Source organism: Bos indicus x Bos taurus, chromosome 8 (genome assembly GCF_003369695.1).
Source record: "Bos indicus x Bos taurus breed Angus x Brahman F1 hybrid chromosome 8, Bos_hybrid_MaternalHap_v2.0, whole genome shotgun sequence".
Classification (NCBI taxonomy): domain Eukaryota; kingdom Metazoa; phylum Chordata; class Mammalia; order Artiodactyla; family Bovidae; genus Bos; species Bos indicus x Bos taurus.
Window position 1 is genome coordinate 24,496,000 of NC_040083.1, and position 19,507 is coordinate 24,515,506.

General features: G+C 44.1%; 1 protein-coding gene across 4 annotated transcripts in view; it reads left to right on the forward strand.

The window, feature by feature from the left end:
- Positions 1-19,507, forward strand: part of SLC24A2 (solute carrier family 24 member 2) — a 290,438-nt gene that overhangs the window by 216,597 nt on the left and 54,334 nt on the right. The gene's annotated exons all lie outside the window — the stretch shown is intronic.

A 19,507-nucleotide genomic window follows, 5' to 3' on the forward strand; every position in this document is an offset into this window, starting at 1 on the left:
AGACTTTTTTGGTCAGAGAAACCATTCTTCCATGGAGCCTCTTGTGGGACTCTTTTAGAAATGCTGGTTAAGGCATTATCCTTTATCTAGAATAGTAACCTTTGAAAGACTCACAAGTTTTCCAAACACATAGCAATCCCTCTCTGGCACTCATGGAAAGGATGACTGGAGCAGCGGGTGGGGGCGGGGTGGGTCTCCATCCAGTCACCTCATATTACATCCTTTTGGCAGCTGCCTCCACGACAAGCCAGGCCTGGCTTAAACCTAATTCTGGGATTCCATCTAAAAGACTCAAGGCCAGTTCAGTAACCTCAGACCTGGCAACAGCCATGCATGACTTTCAAATTCCTCCTCTCACTGAAAATAATAATAATAACTGTGACTTATAGCATCTCCATGTTACACAACTTAAGGAAGTATGATAAAGATGAAGATGTTATGGGCAATAGGGGACTAGTTTAGCCTTCAAGAAATAGCGCTCTCCATTTGAGCATTTCTTTTCACAATTTTAGAAATGTGACTAGCCCTTGACACGGCTTTATTATACTTGCCCATGTGACCAGTCATTATTTGTAACTGTTTCTGGAGATTTCTCTGGATGTTGTGTGAAGTAAGCTACTTGCAATGAGGCCTGCTTTTTTTCCCTAAAGTGGATTAAGTGGAAAGATGAATTACATATGCCACCCCCATCCTAAGAAAAATTGCGTGATGATCTACTAAGTATAGAGAATTGTCTTGCACGTATTCAGTCTGTTATTTTAAGCACCTGCTTTATGCAAGTTATTCTGCTAGGTCTTCGTTGAAGTACAAGATTAAAAGGTGGACAGTTTACCCCCATGGAACTTACAGATGGGGGAGAAATAAAACACTGAGTTTTAATAATCACTGAGGCACCAGGAAGAGAGTGGTAAGTCCCATAGGTATTCAGAAAAAAGATAACAGGCTACAGGAAGGGGAAAGATTGCTTTCAAGGGTGGGGGATGGGGAAGGAGAGGATTTTGTGAAGGTGGTCTTTGACCTGGGCCCTAAAAGATCAGTAAATATGGGTTACATTGGGGTAGGAAGACTGGTTCCCACCAGGCCCACCAGGCTGAGGGATGAAAGAAGGGGCCACACCAAGCCTTACTGAGTGCCCCACACCCGCCAGGCACAATGCTCTGAGGGTAATATATTAATATATATTAAATTTATATATATTAATTTAATCCTTGTAATGATCACAAGGTCGATTTTACTGATGATGAGAAAACCAAAGCCCAAACAAGTATTCTGTTAGATGTGGGAACTTTAAGATTCAGAGAAGCAAAGTGATTGGCTCTGGAACTCAGAGGTAGTAAGTTGCAATGTGGAACCTGAACTCAGGACCACTCACCGCCTTCTCAGCTCCACTGCGGTTGCTCGGCGAGGTGGTATAAGAACTGGACAGTGCAGATTGGCTGCAGTGTAGGAGTAGGAAGAAAGGCTTGATGGAGACCAGATCATGGAAAAGTTGAACCACAGACTAAGGAATGACAGTTATTGACTGAAACATGGCCTCTGTACTTGATTACTAGACATTTAAAATTTTATTTTAGTAAAACAACCTGGGGCTTCCCTGGTGGTCCAGTGGCTAATGCTCCACCCTCTGGGCAGAAGGCCAGGGTTTGATCCCTAGTCAGGGATCTAGATCCCACATGCTACAGCTGAGAGTTTGTATGCTGCAACCAAAGATCCTGCATGCTGCAACTAAATTTTAATATTTAAAAATTTTAAACTTTAATATTTTAAATTTAAATATTAAATTTAATGTTTTTAAATATTTTTTTTAACTGCTTACTCTCAGACACTGGAAAAAATTGTAACATTTTTTGTAAAGTTTGCCCCTCCCCTCAGAGCCCAATTCCTCCCTCCCTTGTCTCAGGTGCCCAGAACCTAAATCAGAACAGCTGCCTGGGCCACACCCAACTTCCTCTCCTACCCTGAACCAGCAGAATTGTATCCACTCACTCATTCATTCCCTCCCTGGAGAAGGAAGTGGCAACCCATTCTTGTATTCTTGCCTGGAGAATTCCATGGACAGAGGAGCCTGGCAGGCTATAGTCCCTATGGTCACAAAGAGTTGGACACAACTGAGCAACTAGACAACAGCATTCATTCTCTAACGTATTTGTTCAGCAACACCCATTCTGGACCAGGCATTAGACTGAGTACAGGGCTCGTGGAGATTAAAGATAGCTCTACTCCTAAAGAATTCACACTCCAGTGGGGAACACAGGCAGCAAGATGAGTAACATGGTGGGCAAACCCAAGGTGCCAAGGAGCCCAGTGGAAATGAGGACGGGATTCTCAAAAGAGGCCATGTCTCCACTCCCTCATTCCTGCTTCCCAAGGTGATGGCTCGCCTACCCTACCAACCACCTGATACTAATGTGTTCACTTGATAATAGCTGAGCATCTGCTCTGAATGAATCATGTTCCTAGACTTGATCTGTAACAAGATGTTTCCAGAGATTCAAGCAAGTGGCTCCAGGGACAGTCTTTTAGTGACCTCAGTTCCCCCTACGTGGGCAGCCATTCCTTGATCTCTTCATGGGATGATACTTAATATTCTTGGAAGGGCAATCTCCAGTTTTTACTTAAGGTAAATAACCCATAGTTTAACAGATAAACATATTCTACAGCACAGGGAAGTGTATTCAGTATCTTATAATAACCTATAATGGAAAAGAATCTGAAAAAGAATACACATATACATATATATATATTCATATATATATAACTGAATCATTTTGCTATATACCTGAAACTAACACAACATTGTAAATCAGCTATACTTGAGTTTAAAAATAAATCAGTAACCCATAGTTTATTTCTCATCTACAGATAACATACCATTATCACTCTGGAAAATCCTCAATAAATTGAACTTGGCTTCCTTTTAAATGAAAATGTAAAAAGTTAGTTCAAAAGAAAGCTTGTGTGATGGAACCGAGGAATTCAAAGAGATGCCTTTCCACCAATGGCAGTATACACAACTACTCATCTCTGCTCTTTGGAGATAAACATTCATAAAGACATGCAGATAAGTAGGTAAACAGAACTCATGACTAAGGACACTTTGCAAATATGCAATGTATTATGTTAAACTCATTGCCATTTAACAGAAGCCATGTCTAGAAAAATAATTTCCCCACTATTTAAAAAGTCAATCTTTGTTCATTTGTATAAATGAACAAAGACAAGTTTGTTTTAATATCAAGGGTAAGAATAATAATGATCTTTTCCTTATTGAAATTAAGGCTAGTTTCATGGCAACCAATAACCCCTTTACTAAGCTAAGAAACTAATAATGTCTTATATGAATCATGGGTTCCTCAGTTAATCGTGTGGCTGAGTTTTGAAAATTTCAAAGAAACAGAAGCACCCGAAGATTACATAGTCTAGCCAGTTATTTTACATTCATAACTACAGTAAAATATTTCTGATGGCTCAGAATGTAAAGAATCTGCCCAGGAGACCTGGGTTCAATCCCTCGATTGGGAAGATCCTCTGGAGAAGGGAATGGCAAACCACTCCAGTATTCTTGCATGGAGAATTCTATAGATGGATAAGCCTGGTGGGCTGCAGTCCATGGGGTCACAAAGAGTCAGACACGACTGAGCAACTAACACTTTAGCACAGATTCCAGTTCTTTTTCAAAAAGAAATTGAATTTTGTAATACTGTTCATTGGTATTTTCCATTGCCCAAAAGATATCCTCTGAAAATGTAATCCTAAAACGGGTACTTGGTGCTATCTGTGGCCTTCACATTATATTTTAATCCTGGCTTTGAACTGGTGAGACTGTGTTATATACTCTGATATATTAAGCAGGATAGGTTCAACTCTAGCAGAAAATCCAAATTAACAGGACTTAAGTCAGATAGAAGTGTATCTTTCATGAGTAAAAGAGGTCCAGAGGCAAGCTGTACATGGCTGATATGGAAGCTTCACAATAATCCAAGACCCAAACTCCTTCATCCTTCTGCTCCACCATCTTAATATATGACTTTCAACCTCAAGGGCACCTCATGTCCAAGGTGGCTGCCACTACAGCTCCACCATCACATCTGTGTTTCAAGTCTTGTGCGTGCTCAGTTGTGTCCGACTCCTTGTGACCCCATGGACTGTAGCCTGCCAGGTGCCACTGCACTGTCCATGGGATTTTCCAGGCAAGAATACTGGACTGGGTTACCATTTTCTACTCCCAAAATTATTTTCCCCAGCTATTTTGTCTTCTTTTTAAGGAGGCTTCCTTTTAGACCTTCCAAGTAAAATCTGTACAAAACTCCACTACTTTCCTACATCTAGTTCAAGGATGGAGAAGGAAATGGCAACCCACTCCAGTATTCTTGCCTGGAGAATCCTAGGGACAGAGGAACCTGGTGGGCTGCCATCTATGGGGTCGCACAGAGTCGGACACGATTAAAGCGACTTAGCAGCAGCAGCAGTTCAAGGAATCTTGGAAATGTAGTATGTCAAGCTGGGTGACTTACTGTCCCCAATAATTTAGATGGTATGTCACTAGGAAATGAAAAAGGAAGATATTAATAGGCAACTTGCAATCTCTCCATAACAGAGAAACATTGCTTTCATAAAACTGTGTGCTGATGGGGAAGACTGAGACCAGAGTAAGCTCTGGAGTGAGATTGAGAACTCATGCTAATATAGTCAAAGGTCTGTCTAGTCAAAGCTATGGTTTTTCCAGTAGTCATGTAGGGATGTGAGCATTGGACCATAAAGAAGGCCAAATGCCAAAGAATTGATGCTTTCAAACTGTGGTGCTGGAGAAGACTCTTGAGAGTCCCTTGGACTGCAAGGAGATCAAACCAGTCAATCCTAAAGGAAATCAACCCTGAAAACTCATTGGAAGGACTGATGCTGAAGCTCCAATACTTTGGCCTCCTGATGCAAAGGACTGACTCATTGGCAAAGACCCTGATGCTGGAAAAGATTGAGGGCAGAAGGAGAAGGGGGTGACAGAGGATAAGATGGTTGGATGACATCATGGACTCAATGGACATGAGTTTGAGCAAACTCTGGGAGATGGTGAAGGACATGGAAGCCTGCGTAGCGCAGTTCATGGGATCGCAAGAAGTCAGACACGACTGAATGACTGAACAACAACAATTGGAGATATGGATAAAGTGGATTTGGAGTCTGGAGCTTAGGGGAAAAGTTAGGGTTACAGATGTAAATTTGAAAGTCATAGACTATAAGTCATTTAAAGCTATAGAACTAAATAAGAATACCTAGCTAATCAGTAGAAAAGAGGAGGCCAAGGACTGAGCCCTGGGAACTCTAAGTGTAGCATTTGGGAAGAGGGGAGAATGCACAGCAAAGGAGACTGGGGTAGGCAGAGGATGGGGAGAGAATAGCATCCCAGAAACCAGGTGAAGAACTTGTTCTAAAGGAGGGCTGTAAAAAGGTGATGGCATTAATGAATTGACAGATGAGATCAAAGAACTGCAGCCATGAAATTAAAAGACGCTTACTCCTTGGAAGAAAAGTTATGACCAACCTAGATAGCATATTGAAAAGCAGAGACATTACTTTGCCAACAAAGGTCTGTCTAGTCAAGGCTATGGTTTTTCCAGTGGTCATGTATGGATGTGAGAGTTGGACTGTGAAGAAAGCTGAGTGCCAAATAATTGATGCTTTTGAACTGTGGTGTTGGAGAAGACTCCTGAGAATCCCTTGGACTGCAAGGAGATCCGACCAGTCCATTCTGAAGGAGATCAGCCCTGGGATTTCTTTGGAAAGAATGATGCTAAAGCTGAAACTCCAGTACTTTGGCCACCTCATGCCAAGAGTTGACTCATTGGAAAAGACTCTGATGCTGGGAGAGATTGGGGGCAGGAGGAGAAGGGGATGACAGAGGATGACATGGCTGGATGGCATCACTGACTCGATGGACGTGAGTCTTGAGTGAACTCCGGGAGTTGGTGATGGACAGGGAGGCCTGGCATGCTGCAATTCATGGGGTCACAGAGAATCGGACACGACTGAGCGACTGAACTGAACTGAACTGAAAGATAAGAGTTATGGACAGAATGTGAGATGCTTCAAGTCAGGAGTTTGGACATGGTACTGTTATTGCCAGTGACAAGGTTTAACTGCAGGAGTGGATTGACAAGGTGAGAAAGGGCAGCTGAAAGAGGGTAGGTAAGGGTGGTAAGGAGCCAAGTGTTGCAGGGTTCACCCATGTAAAGTCATCATGGATGGTAACACGAGTAACGGTGGAGATAAAAATAGTGAACTGTGTTCCAGTATCTTCGGGAATGAGGGAAGCATGACTAGGAAGTCAGTTGAGGTAAAAGTGGTAGAGTTTATCGGCCTGGGCTTCAAACAAGGACAGAGAATTCATGTATGAGTAATGAGGAAGGGAGGATGGAATAAGGTAAAGAGCACTTGGAGCAAAATAGTGTCACTTTCAAGAGTCACAGGAGAAAAGGGACCATCAAGAAACAACCACACTCAATAGGAACAAAAAGACAACGTTCACAGAAGTTAAGAATGTATGAAATTTACTGATGGCAGGACTGAGAGATTGAGTCAGACCAGGGATTTTCAGAGCCACTTGGTGATAAGCATCTCAATGGTGATGGATGACCTGGAGGCTTTGCTGAAGAGAACAAGAATGTAGCATGGGATGGCAACAACCTCACCATGTTTTTAAACTTCTTTAGGTTTAAAAATGTTTTAGAGCCTCTTTCTTTGGATTGGTCTCATGGGCAGTTTGCAGTGATGAAGTAAGGTCTGTCTTTCCAGGAGAGAGGAGCTCTGGGGAACCCCATGAGTCCGGCTGGGAGTGGGGAAAGTTGAAGAAGGAGATCAGCCTCCTCAATTCAGGGACAGAGAGTTCAGTCCAGCACAGGAGGACCCTTCCTACAGACATGGCCAAAGATGGAGTGGCCTGCCTCAGACAGCAGTCCCCCTTCTCTGGAGAAGCCAAGGACGCTTCTTCAGAAAGAAGTTCAGATAATGGACAATGCCATGGTCAAGACTCTGGCCTGGTGGCCTTTATGAAGTGTGTTGGCAGATGTAATTTGCAAGTCTGCCTTTAAGATATGTCTTTAAGGTGAACCTTCAGAAAACTTGATCTTGCATTTTGGGTACGCTGGCACCAAGATTGTGATAGGTAGATTCCTGGACCATAGCATCTGAACTAAAACACTTGTGTATTATTTGATCCAGTTCATAGCCAAACTATTAGTGTGGTTAAATACAACAAATAGTCCATTAGTTCCTGTGGAAAGGACCCTTAAAAGAACAACTACCCCCATGAAACCTATATTCTCTTTTAGTTGTAAATCCAAACTTTTGCCACAGTAGAAATTTTAAATTGCAAATTAATTTTAACCATTCTTTTTATTATAAAATCATTACATGCATGCAAAGGTAAAAAGCAAACATTACATAAGGAAAGACAGTAAAATGAGTCCCCCTCTTACCCCTCTTACTCCATTCATTCCTTAGAGTTAACCACTTTTATCAGTTTTTTAACATATTCTCTTTTCTTCTATACACTGTTCTATATGTGGCTTTTGTCTATTAATATATCTAAGATATTTCCATATTAGCACTGTTTTACTCTTCCCATTCCTTTTTAGCAGGTTCGGTCAGTCCCCTGTCAATGAATATTTAGGATAGTTCCATTTTTATTCATTTAGTTATTACAATGCTACATGAGCATCTTCTTTGCCCACATAATAAATTCTATTAAATTGAAGATATAAATGTATGTGCTATTTGCTCAGTCACGTCTGACTCTTTGCAACCCCATGGACGGTAGAGCATCAGGCTCCTCTATCCATGGAATTTTTCAGGCAAGAGTACTGGAGTGGGTTGTCATTTCCTACTCCAGGGGCTCGTCCTGCCCCAGGGATCAAACCCGTGTCTCTTTTGTCTCCTGCATTGGCAGGTGGATTCTTTACCACTGGGCCACCTGGGAAGCCCTTTGAAGTATAAACAAACATCTAAAATAAATTTCTGGAAATAAAAATGACAGATCAAAGGACATACACATTTTAAACTTCGAAAAGTAGTGCCAAATTGCCCTCCAAAGGTATTGCATCAATTTACACTCCCACTCACAGTGAAGGGAAAGGGAAGGGAAGTCGCTCAGTCGTGTCCGACTCTGTGTGACCCCATGGACTACCGCCTACCAGGCTCCTCCGTCCATGGGATTTTCCAGGCAAGAGTACTGGAGTGGGGTGCCATTCCCTTCTCCGCACAGTGAAGGCGTGAGCCTTAAACAACAAATTGAAATAAGTCCTTTGAACAGAGATTCAAGCTGACTTCATTACAGAGCAGATGAGCTTTTGCAAGGTAACTAGCTTCTGATTTACTTGTTTGAGAAATCCAAGTTTTTACTAACGTTGAGTGAAATCCAGGGTGGAGTTCTGATGGAAGTCTTTGTCCATTCCAAATGAAGTGACAAGGCTGTTCCTCCCACACAGGATATCCAATTTCCAGCCCAGCATGTATCCTTCTTGCCTCATGATCATTGATATCCCTATAGAAACTCCGAGGTCCCTGCAGGGTGCCTCCCAGCTACCTATGAGGGCAGCTCTGTTATGCACGACACCATTTCCAGCACCATGTTATGCTTCATTCATTCCAGGTTGATGGTTTAAGTCATTCGGTCCAACTTTCCATAACCGGATGATTTTTCTGGGCACTTGAACAGATGCTGTCTGTTAAGGCTGGGCCTTCTCCAAAAGACAAACAGATTTAACTCGCCGGTTATTAACCACATTACTGTTTTAGAGATGTATTCTTACAAGTCCTTCCCTGGGGCTGGATCTCAGGAAGACAGCAGTCTAGTGCGTGTGCATAACTAAACTAACCAACTAGAAACTGGCATCAGATCTGTAGGAAAGATCAAATCAGCTGAGTTGATAAATTCATGGTCTTCCTGAAAACCAGAACCAAGGAAGTCTTCTCATTAGAATACATCCAGCTCTTCAAACTTCATTGCATCTTATTTTCATGATCTAAACCATCAGCAGTAAAAGCAGAAAGATTGGACCTGGCAAGTAAAGGCAGATTTTGCCACATCACATACGTAGAAAATGTTAAGTGGCAGCAGAAGTGAATCATGGATTTTTTTTTTTTTTTGTCTATTTCTGACATCCCCAGAGCTTAAAATGCTAAGTCGCCTTCATCAGTCAAACTTGAATACTGTTATTATAAATTAATAATATAATTTCCCACTTCCATGAAGCCTTCTCTTAAAAAAAAAAAAAAGTGGAAATCTGTTATACCAGGAAGTTGGCATGTTCAATTAAGCATGGTAAATTTCTCTTTTGATTAAATCTGAAATGAACTGAATCATCCCGTCTTAGTCATGGGCCACTAAACCTTCAGTCCCATTTAATTAAGAACCCACAGCAGGTCCCGCCACTTCTGTTACAAACCCACATTTCAAATGAGATTGACAGGCACCAATTTACAATGTAAAGTTGAGGATTCCAAAAAAAAAATAGAAGAACACAAGTTAACTGACCATTTGCTGACACATGAGATCCAGGTAACAGGAGAGGATGGGTTTATGTGAAACACTGACTACTACAGAATAAATGTTAGCCAGAGCTAAAATCTGGTTTTTATATATCAATACAAGTCAGAGTAACCTTTCAACACATATTTGTTGAGCACCTACCATTTGCCAACTGCTGTGAACAAATCAAAACTGCCCAAATGAATACATCAGTGTCATAGGCCATTGGCAGAGAGACATACCCAATATATGAGCTTTGACTCCAAAGACCTCTTTTCTACCCCTTAGCTGTAGTGGGGCTGGATGCTGGCAAATCTTGGATCTGAAGCCTGCCTCGGTAAAGCAATTCATTACGCATTTATCTCTTAGATATCCACAGGGTGAAGGGATAGGAACAGGGGAGAGACATTCAAACCTTCTATCTAGCAGCCCCTGCCTGGCTCAGAACTCCAAAACAGATCACACAACCGCTTTGCGAATGTTTGTGGGAGCCATTTGTATCTGTGTATCCAGGAGAGAACTGTTCAAAAAATTAAGCTCCTAAAATAATAAAATAGTTGACCCAAAATGATGAAGAACAGTAGCTCTCAAGCCATGTCAGCCCCAGCTAAGGTCAGTAAACTGACTCCTTGCCTGAAACATCATATTTTGCCGTCTGATACCTGCTGTGAGTTTTTTTATTTGTAAAATCCCAATTTTTCCTGAACTTGATTAGATTATCTTTTTAAAAAAAAAGCAGAGAGAGTCTCAAAATAGACAGTCATTAACTGTAAACACAATTAGACTCTGGAGATTTAATCTCTACATTAACCAAGAAGCGAGTCTGGTGAGTTTCCTACAGTGTGTTTCTGGATCCTCCTTTTTCTACTCACCAAAAGAATGTAAATTTCAAATAGATTTGCATACAGCAAGAACTCCAAGCACCTCACACCAGCACACACACACGCAAGCATGCTTGCATGCACACATGCTGTAAGAGTCCCTTTGTTGTTTGTGTTAACGTTATCATGTTCAGAAACACTGAGGACCAGTCTGTGATGTAAGTACTGGGGGGACAGATGAAAAGAAGCGTCCCTGTCTTGAGGGGCCCACAGGTTAGTTGGAGAGAGAGTGAATAAAACACCTCTGAGTTTCTATGAGAACTGTTATGATGGCATAGGTATCAGAGTGTTGTGATAGAGAAAGGTACCCAGGTAGCTTGCCAGCCCAGGAAAGGGACTCGAGAAAAGCTTCCTGAAAGATGAAATGCCTAAAGCAGAGTCTTTAGAAGCAACTAAACAGAGAGCATTCCAAGCCATAGGGCTTCCCAGGTGGCACAGTGTGACGTGTCTGCCAATGCAGGAGACACAAGAGCCACAGGTTTGATCCCTGCATTGGGAAGATCCCCTGAAGGAGGAAATGCTGACCCACTCCAGTGTTCTTACCTGAAAAATCCCATGGACAGAGGAGCCTAGCAGGCTACAGTCCATAGGATACCAAAGAGCTGGACACGACTGAGCACACGTTCCAAGTCATGCGAAGGGTAAATTAGAAGGATGCAGGCAGTGCAATTAAAAGCTGGGAAACCAGTTAAGAGACTGTAACCGACATCCAGGCAGGAAGGGTTGGATCTAAAGTGTTCAAAGGTAGACTCGAAAGGACTTGGCAGTTCATTGGATATGAGGGAGAGGAGGACCTCTAAGATGACCTAGGGAGTGAGGAAATCACCAATAGAAAATACAAGTGGAAGAGCAGATTCCTAGGAAGGAAAATGATATAAGGAAGTTTGGGGCACATTGAGTTTAACCATGAGAGGGACTTCCCAGTGAAGATATTCAGAAGTCCATTGGCTGAGAGGACCTGGACCAGAGTTCCGAATGTGGGAATCGTCAGTAGTCGGGCAGTGGTCCGTTGGGTCCCTTGGGAGAATGTGAGGCAGAAGGAGTGAGGAGGGGACCCTGGGGAGTGGTGGCACATATGGGGCACATTTGGGGGTCCTTGAACATTGAAGGGGATTTCAAGGAAGGGAATGAGGAATACCAGATGCCACTAAGAGAGCCAGGCAAGTGGAGGTGAAAAGTGGCGAGGATAGGTTCAGTGGTGAAATGCTGACAAATGGCAGGTGCAGAGTTAAGAAGTGACCGAAGGAGCCCTAAGGATGCAGGGGCACCGCACAGACTGACCTTTCCAGAGGTTTGGCCATAACGAGAAAGCAAGTGAGAGCAGTGCCCGTAGGATAGCTGGTGTCAAGAGAAAGGCTGCCACGTTGAAAGACTTAAGCATGATTATAGGCTGAGGAGGAAGGGAAGGATTAAAGATGACGGATTAGGCAAAGTCCCTGGAAAGGCAAGAAATTGGAATAAAGGACAGAATTTCATTCTTTAAGATACCAACTTCTGAAATACATTGGAAATTTTCCAAAATATTTAGGAAGGCACCCTATTTCCAGTGATAAGGTGACCCCATTAGGAGAGATGACAGAACCAATTCATACCTGGACAGATCTGAGCCTTACTTGTGACTCCAAAGGTCATTCTTACAGAAAATTATTTTTAAAAGCCTTAATAAGGAAATCAGGCTATTTCATTTCGTTATATGATGAGTTTGCCCACGGCTTGAGATTATGTAAATTATGTAAAGATTCTTATTAATTACAGAAACTAGTCCTATGATTATGCCTGTAAATATACTACAGTTAAATTATGTTAATCATCTTTATTATGTGGTCCATTCACAAAATATTTACTAAAGATGCTTTATAAATTACTTTATTACAATACTAGTTTGATTTCCATTCATGTCAATGGAACCTTATCATTGGTTTTACATGATGCTTCGCAAAAATTAGAATAACTTGAGGGTTGTATCTCAAAAGTATATTTAGAATAAATAAGTAAAATCTATGTTCTTATGCAGGACAAGACTTTTATTTTTAATATTTTGCTTTTAAGAATAAAAATCAGGCCAGATGCTATTAGATGAATAAGCTGCCCCAGAAGGACAGTTTGTGGAATGCAAGTGGACCTTACTTGTCCAAGCTGCTAAGTAGTGTCTGGTATCTTCGAGCTTTATTCTCTGAGTTTCCATGCCCTCCGGAGAAGGCCCCCACCATTACAGCATGAATCTTAAGTCCTTGTTTCTTGTCTCTCTGGCTCCAGGCTGTGAACCCTACAAGGGCACCAGATGGATCTTATTATCAAATATTGCCTGATTCATAGCACAGCCTTGGTTAATATTTGCAGAGTGGGAGATTGGTTGTGACCTGTACTGACTTGGAAGAAAAGCTCAGACTTCCCTGGGGAGCTAATATAGGGAGAGCGTCACTATAATTCAGTGAGTTCATGAGATGTGCCAAGCATGACTCTAAGACACTTGTGGAGGCATAGAGAAATACACAGATGGCTGAGAGAAGGTCCCTGCCCCCGAGAAGCCTGCCCTCTGGTGGGGAAAGCAGAGAAGCTGGCAGCAAACTGAAATAAGGGCTGTGATGAGTACAAAATGCCCTGAGAGCAGTGGGTAGATTTCCACTTGGGAAGGAGGGCGTGGGTCTCAATAGAGAGACTTCGAGTCTGGCCTTCAGTTCAGTTCATTCGCTCAGTCGTGTCTAACTCTTTGTGGCCCCGTGGACTGCAGCATGCCAGGCTTCCCTGTCCTTCACTATCTTGTGTAGTTTGCTCAAACTCATGTCCATTGAGTGGGTGATGCCTTCAATTAGGCCTCGACAAATGAGGAGTATCTTCATGCAGGAGGAGGAGCCAGAGCGCAGCTTGCCCTACTCTCCTCTCTGCTGTGCTCACTGCACCTCCTCTTCCATCTTCCTCCTCTTCCTTGCAGTGCCCACCTTGGGGACCTGATTGGGGGGGAGGAGGTACAGAAGGGGGACAACTGGGTGCCCCTCTTTATTTCACTTCTGGAGCATGAACACTTGGTCCACCCTATTTTCTCCTCTTTACTTCAGACAGCTCCTGGGGCTCTATATATGGGCCCTTAGCCCTTATGACCAACCTAGACAGCATATTGAAAAGCAGAGACATTACTTTGCCAACAAAGGTCTGTCTAGTCAAGGCTATGGTTTTTCCAGTGGTCATGTATGGATGTGAGAGTTGGACTGTGAAGAAGGCTGAGTGCCGAAGAATTGATGCTTCTGAACTGTGGTGTTGGAGAAGACTCCTGAGAGTCCCTTGGACTGCAAGGAGATCCAACCAGTCCATTCTGAAGGAGATCAGCCCTGGGTGTTCTTTGGAAGGAATGATGCTAAAGCTGAAACTCCAGTACTTTGGCCACCTCATGCAAAGAGTTGACTCATTGGAAAAAAAAACTCTGATGCTGGGAGGGATCGGGGGCAGGAGGAGAAGGGGACAACAGAGGATGAGATGGCTGGATGGCATCACCGACTCAATGGACGTGAGTTTGAGTGAACTCCGGGTGATGGACAGGGAGGCCTGGCGTGCTGCGATTCATGGGGTCGCAGAGAGTCGGACACAACTGAGCAACTGAACTGAACTGAACTGAGCCCTACTAGGGTGCTGGGCTTGAGTGGACCTGAAAGGATTTACTTTGGCCCGTTAGCCAACAGGAAGCTTGTGAGAACTTCATCAGCTTGCCTGGAAACCACAAACACAAGGATCGATTGAGTCCCACTGGGCACTGGGGATACGGCAGTGAACAAAACTGATGAAAATTCCTACCCTCACGGAGCTTGACTGCTAATGGGAAACAGCAGATAATCAATAGCAATAGTGAAACAGTGAATGAGGTGGTGGAAAACGCTTTAGAGAAAATAAGCTGGGGGTGGCAAGTGCTGGAGAGAAAAGCCGCACCTTTAAATAGGCTGCTCAGAGCAGCTTCAATGAGAAGGTGATATTTATAAACAAGTATCAGTACTTGATGGTGAAGGACAGGGAAGCCTGGCGTGCTGCAGTCCATGGGGTCACAAAGAGTCAGACACGACTGAGCGACTGAACAACAATGAACAACAAATCAGTACTCAAAGGAGTGGAGAGAGTGGAGCCCATGGGTCTCTGGGAGAAGAACATTCCAGGTAGAGGGACCACCAAAGGTCACGGCCCTGAGGTGGAGAGAACACAGTGTTTTCCAGAACAGCAAGAAGAAGGCCAGGGTGTCTGGTGCAGAGTAAGCTAGGAGAGGGGGAGGGGACAAGGCAGGAGGGTCCAGGTGAGCTTCACTGGACAGAATCTTCCAGGTCATTGGCAAGACTTTGGTTTTCATTTTTCCCTAAGGATCCCCTGCCGGATTTTGCACAGAGGCGTGAGTGGCATGATCTGACCACTAATGACCCTGGGATAAGACCAGCTGAGCAACTTCACTTTGCCTTTTCACTTTCCTGCATTGGAGAAGGAAATGGCACCCCACTCCAGTGTTCTTGCCTGGAAAATCCCAGGGACGGGGGAGCCTGGTGGGCTGCCGTCTGTGGGGTCGCACAGAGTCGGACACAACTGAAGTGACTTAGCAGGGGACAGGGAAGACATGGTGGAAGAGAGACTGGCCGGGAGGCCAGAGGATTGTTGCTCGGCCCAGGGAGGTAGGGAGCGAGAAGTGGTCAGGCTCTGAAATACGCCGAAAGCAGAGATCCCAGATTTGCTGATAGATAGCTTGTGAGGTAGGAGAGAAAGAGAGGAACCCACAATGACCCCAAGGGTCAGCGTTTGCTCTTTGCCACATCGCTTTCATAGTGCTTCTCAGAGTCACGGTGGCCTGGCTGCCTGACCTGAGTCTCTGATTCCAGAACAAAAAATAAAGGATAAACAGGAGGAAAGTTCAGGTGCCCTGTTGCTTTTTAAGCTGCCAGCCAACCCATAAACTTCAAAGACAGAGACAGGAAAGGCAGAACTGAAAACACAAAAAATAATTTCAAACACACTGAGTTTTCCCTCCTGTTTCATTTTTCCTTTTCGTCTCCCAGGCCAAGGTCTGTTTGCTGAGGTGTGTGTGGCTGCTCCCTTTACATCTATAAATCTCTTTGGTCCTGTCTCTTCCGTGTTGCTAGGGCTCAGAATGCTCTGTGGCAGCCAGGAGCTAATCTCATCTCCAGCCCAAAACGTTCCTGTCGGGGTGTTGCTGATGACTTGGTGGGAAGGATGTGAAGGAATTTCCAGGGGCTGTTTTCATTAATCAACAGCAGAACAAAAGTAAAATGCTTTACTTTGGAGGAAACAGAACCTCCAAAGGTGATTTTGCGACGCAGCTTGGAGCTCCTGCGTTATGGCAGAGAGATCGGTTGAGGATTTTGATGCCGGGTTTTTTTATTTCCAAAATTTGTTCTTCTTCACAATAAGCCCTTCTGCTTTGGTCTTTTCCTCCCACACGTCCCTACCACCCCCTCAACACACACTCCCCTGAGAACACTCAGCTGGTTTTCTTTTGCAAATTTCAGACCAAGCTAAACTATATTAAAACTGTGTACTAGTTTTTGACGTAGGTGCCTCACGATTTGAGCCGAGTTTGCTATTTCTAAGATTTTAAGTATACAAATATCTGTCACTATATAAAAAGATACTTTAAAGGTTCACACGCAACAGCGTGTATTTTTTAAAGTCTCTTTAAAACATGTTGAAAAATCACTCCCTCGCTCACCTTGAAAAGTTACTCAAAAACGTCTCCTTTATCCCCAGGCACACAGTTGTTTTTCTTAGATCTGTCCATGTCAACCCCTATGCCAACATGGAATCCATGCCCAAAATAGTCAATGAAAGTGGTGCCTTTATGGCCAAGGTTTCTTGCACCAGAGGCTGCTAAGCCTCCATTCTGTTTTAAATATCAAGCTTTTCATCTTCAGTAATTTATGGGGTGAAGATCCTGCATTCACTTCCATAATAGTAACAACGCTTTCTGAGTAATTGACTGTATGTCGGGGCCATCTAAATACCTGATGTGTCTCAAACCGTTAAGTCTTCCAGCAACTGTTTGAGCTGGGTGTTCTGTTCATTATCGCTATTTTAGAATTCTGAGCCTGAGACACAGAGGAGGCAAAGCCCTGGTGCTTCAGGAAGCTCTTTGGAGCCACCCCGAAATCCACTGTGCAATACCCACAGCCCTTCCTGTACTCTGTTCTCACAAGTGATGGGAGAAAGCTGATCACTATCTTTCCATTTGAAGATCACAAAGGTATCAGAGTTAAAACACAGAGGGCCAGCTCCCTCACCTTGACCTTCTCAATTTCAGAGAGATATAAAGTGACCCTTCTAATCAGTTTTGGAACTGACTTTGGAGAAATCACGGAAAACTAAACACCAATCCAACGAGGCCCCCTGGAATGCTTACACTGTCAGGTCAGATACCGCCAATTGAGAGACGAGAAGATGCCAAGGCTTCTTCTAATGCAGCACAGGGCCGTGTAACCCTTGCCCCTGGGCTGTTTGTTGGGTTTTCTTTTTCCTCTTTTTTACAGAGTTCTCCCAATGCCAGGTGCTGTGGTCAGTCCTTTATAGGTATTTTCTCACTTAAGGCCTGCATTTAACTCAGGAGTCAGTGGTTAGCATCCCTATTTAACAAGCAGAAAAATTGAAACTCAGAAATATTCAGGGACTTATTGACTGTCACCTAGCAGAGCCAGGGAAAGAGCTGGGGCTTAAACCAGGCCTTGCTGCCTCGAAACACATCCACGTGCATGCTAAGTTGCCTGGTCGTGTCTGACTCTTGTGATCCCATGGACTATAGCCGTCCAGGCTCCTCTGTCAGTGGGATTCTCCAGGCAAGAATACCGGAGCAGGTTTGCCATTTCCTCCTCCAGGGGATCTTCCCGACCCAGGGATCAAATCTGCATCTCTTTACTGAGCCACCTGGGAACCCCAGATCATATCCCTTTAACCACGATACTGTGCTGTTCCCAACACACACACACACACACACACACACACACATACATGCACACACACTGCAGGGTGATCTCTCGGCTTGTGGCTTCAAGCTGAACAGGTCCTGAAGGTGCCAGGCCTCCTGACCTGCAAACCCAGAGGGCCTCTTTGAGAATCACATTCTGTGCTCAGTCTTGTCCTGCCAGCCTCATCGTCACAGCTTTTCTCAGAAGGTGCCCCGTGGCGATCCCAGGGGTGTCCTAGGGCTGGAATGAGGGTGCCCCCCTGGTGAGTCTGCTCCAGCATCCTCAAGAAATTCCCCTGTGTGCTAAGTTCTGAAGGTGGGACTTCCACTGCTGCTTTTCTATAAACCAGTCTCTGAAAAAGGAAAATCCTTTTAGGCCTTGGAGCCGCCGTTGTCAGCACCCTCACAGCAGAATGGCAGCCAGGTCCTGCAAACTGGGACAGAAGTTCTATTAAAGAAGTAGAAGCAGTGGGTGGACGAGAGCTGCTCCCCAGGCAGCCTCTGCCCAAGGGCTGAACCCTAAGAGGAAACAGGTCAAGTCAGTCTGCCCCACTTTTCCGTAACACAGAAAACCTCAGGTGCTGTGGCAGTGGGAAGAGGGACGCACACAGTCTACAGAACCCTCGCTGGTCTCTGAACATATTTTGAAAAATCCAAATTCTCGAATCATCTCCTCCGCTCCTCTCCCACTCCTCCTTTAGAGACTTTGGGAAAACCAGCCCTCGAGTGACAGTGGCCAGCCCTGTTCTGAAAGATGTTTCCTGGCAAAGGGAGTGACCACACCCCTCCATGCTGTGGGGTCCCTTTGTTCTTCTTTGTCTCTGGCATTCATCTGAGCTCTGAAAAGATCCTTGGAACCATACACAACATGTGATTAACTATCAATGATTTTCTCTGCCATGATTCATGACTTTTGGGCTTGACTTGGATTGGTTTATTTCAGGTTTTATTTCCCCAAGCTTGTTTCCTCTTTTGAATGCTCTCTCACTTTATTATTATCTTACATATAATTTTTAAATTATGGTTTAAGCTGTGGTTGATCATACAGCTGCAGATTGTTCTAAGTTCAAAGACTGACCCTGAGTCCACAGAGTGGCTTTATTAGTAGAAGCATCATCTTCTATAATGTTTCAGAACCTCCCTTTTCCTCTTCTTGGCTTTTCAGCAGATGATTTAAGGACTTCTTAGAGTCATCTTACACAAGTAGTACCCCTCTTTAGGCTTCAGGCTGCCAAATGCTGAGAATCACTCTCCGTTATCCATCCACCTCGTCCCCAAATAAGACTAGACTTGGTAGACAGGAAAGTGTCTTCCAACCATGCTGCCTGGGCAACCTCCAGACAGTCCTAGCTCCATGCCTTCCCCTGCATTATTGAATTATTTCTTTTTCTCTCCTTTTTCTTTCTGTTCTTATTCCCCTTTACCTCCTCCTTCTCCTAGTCCCCAGACTTCTTTCCTTCCCTTCTTTCTTCCCCAGATTTTCCTTGGCGATTAAATAGAAATAGCTAAATGCAGAATACCCTCCAGCAGGGTAAACCCAATGCTGACCTTCACTGTCCCTCAAAGGGGCACATCATGTCCCTCACTTCGTCCTTCTTTCTCATTCCTTATGCAACCAGGCCACATGCTGACCTACTTTTTTTCTGCGTAATGTTCCTCTTCCTGTTTGCTTGAAGAATGTGTCCAGCGGGGCACATTCACTTCCTAGACTAAGGGACCGACATCCTAGAGGCTACCCTGTGAAAGCAGGCATCTAGATTTAAGGCTAACGGAGCTTTTGAGCAGAAGGACCTTCCCCTGCGTCACCTTCACCATTGAAGTCAGCTGGTCGTCTCTAGTTTACTGCTTCTGTCGTTCCCAACCAGCCACACAAGTCACCTCTATGACCACTCCCCTGGCTTTGCGTCCACAGGAGGGTTGGGGTGGGGAGGCCAACCTGCCATGTCCCGTCCTAGGAGGATGGACTCTCCAGGAGAAATTAGTTTGAGACTGATTTGGTTTGGTTGTGGTCTATTCTAGAAAAGTTGAATAAGCTCCCATGCTAATATCCTGCTAGAGAACCGAGCCAACCACAAATGCCTAGTGGGAAAATTGTAGGAGTTACAGTATTTTCAGGGGCTCATCTAAATGTAGGCAATAGTTAGTTTAAAATGAAGCTCCTTTGTA